Here is a 2,330-nt window from a genome sequence, read left to right as displayed (position 1 = left end):
TCTGCTGGATGGGGTTTAGTCCACTTCTATATCCTTCCCTTCAAGGCTCAGGGGTCCAGGATTATCTTCTGTGTCTGTGTTAATTGGTTCCCCTTTTCTTTGTTGAAGAGGGTCTGTGCAGTCTTTTGCCTAGTCTGCCATCTTGCTGGATCTCCTGAAAATCCAAATCTTGAGTTGGAATATTGAAGGCTTCTACATACAAAATATTGAACAATGCAGGAAGCATCAAAAGAATACAGAGTCATTGTACCAAAAAGAATTGGTAACGTTCATCCATTTCCGGAAATAACATATAATCAAGAACTGATGGTACTGAAGGAAGAAGTTGAATCTGTACTGAAGGAATTGGCAAAAAACAGGGCTCCAGGAGTTGATGGAATTCACATTGTGATGTTTCAACACATGAATGCAGCATTGGAAGCACTTACTCGTTTATGCCAAGACATTTGGAAGATAGCTACCTTGTTGCCACCTGACTAGAAGAGATCCATATTTTGTTTCTATTCCAAAAGAGGTGATCCAACAGAATATGAGAATTACAGAACAATATCATTAATATCACATGCAAGTAAAGTTCTGCTGAAAGTAGTTTACAGATGTTAGCAGCTTTACATTAACAGGGAACTCTAGTAATTCAAGCTGGATTCAGAAGAGGGTATGGAATAAGGGATATCATTGTTGATAACAGATGGATCTTGCTGAAAGCAACAAATACCAGAAAGATGTTTACCTGTGTTTTATTGACTTTGCAGAGACATTCAACTGTGTGGATCATAACAAATTATGGATAGCATTGCAAAGGATGGGAATTCCAGAACACTTCCATGTGCTGATGAGAAACCTGTACAGAAACCCAAAAGGCAATCATTCAAACAGAACAAGGGGATACTGAATGGTTTAAAATCAGGAAGGATGTGTGTCAGGGTTGTATCCTTTCATTATACTTAATCATTTTGTATGCTGAGCAAATAATCTGAGAAGCTGGACTATATAAAGAAGAATGTGGTATCAGAATTGGGAGAAGACTCATTGACAACCTGTAATATGCAGATGACACAACCCTCCTTGCTGAAATCAAAGAACACTTGAAGCACTTACTGATGAAGATCAAAGACTGCAGCTTTCAGTAGGAATTACATCTCAGCATAAAATGAAAATACAACCGGACTAGTAAATGGAGAAAAGTTTGAAGTTGTCGAGGAGTTCATTTTACTTGTATCCACAATCAATACCCATGGAAGTAGCAGTCAAGAAATCAAAGGACTTACTGTGTGGTGGTTATGTTTTTGTGTCAACTGGGTTGGGCCTGGTTGAGTGGCTGTGCAGCTGGTGGTAGTTATTCCCCATGATGAGACTGGCAATCAGCTCCATGGTGGGATCTACCACAAGCAGCTAAGTAGCTGCTTTGGGTATGTGGTCTGCTTCCTGTATATAAGCAGCAGCTTTGGGAATGGTCTCTAGCCTTCGGCATGCTTGGACGCAGCATGTAGCTGTGTCATTGCTCAGCAGCCTGCCATGCTCTGCCGACCTTGGGAGTTACAATGGACTTGAATTAATGGCCTGCCGTGTGGTTTGGTAACATCAGGACTGTGACATTTTATTTGTCAACCTTGGGCGTCTGAGCCTCAGCAGCCGGCAGCTGAGTGAAGAAATGCCTCTAGCTTCAGTGTGCCGGGAGCTAGAGGCAGAGCTGAAGCCCAAGGCGGAAGGGCTTTCACCCAGACCCTAGAGCTTGGCACTTTGAACTTGGACTTAAACCCTCGAAATTATAAGAATAAACTCCTGTTTGTTAAGGCCATCCTATTTGTGGTATATTCTTGTCAGAGTGGCACTAGGGAACCAAAACATATTGCTCTGGGCAATCTGATGCAAAAGACCTCTTTAAAATTTTAAAGAGCAAAGATGTCACTTTGAAGGCTAAAGTGTGCCTGATTCAACCTGTTGTGTTTTCAGTTGCCTCATATGCATGGGAAAGCTGGACAATAAATAAGAAGGACTGCAGAAGAATTGCTGCATTTGAATTGTTGTTTTGCAAAGAATATTGAATATACCTTGGACTGCCAGAAGAAAGAACAAATCTATCTTAGAAGAAATACAGCTGGAATGTTCCTTAGATGTGAGATGGCTCACTTTGTCTCTTTTATTACTTTGGTCATGGAATCAGGAGGGACAAGTCCCTAGAGAAAGGGTATCATGCTTGGTAAAGTAGACGGTCAGCACAAGGGACAAGGTTGTAGTCACTTCTTGGCCACAGCCAGCTCCCCAGAGGGAGTGAGTAGTTGGGCCTATGGGCTTGGGACCATGGTTGCAAGGGACATCAAGCTCAATTG

Source organism: Orycteropus afer, unplaced genomic scaffold, assembly GCF_000298275.1.
Source record: "Orycteropus afer afer isolate SDZICR_OR568_19922 unplaced genomic scaffold, OryAfe1.0 scaffold00067, whole genome shotgun sequence".
In the NCBI taxonomy this organism is placed as follows: Eukaryota; Metazoa; Chordata; class Mammalia; order Tubulidentata; family Orycteropodidae; genus Orycteropus; species Orycteropus afer.
The sequence above is the reverse complement of the archived record's forward strand: the minus strand, read 5'-3'. Positions refer to the sequence as shown.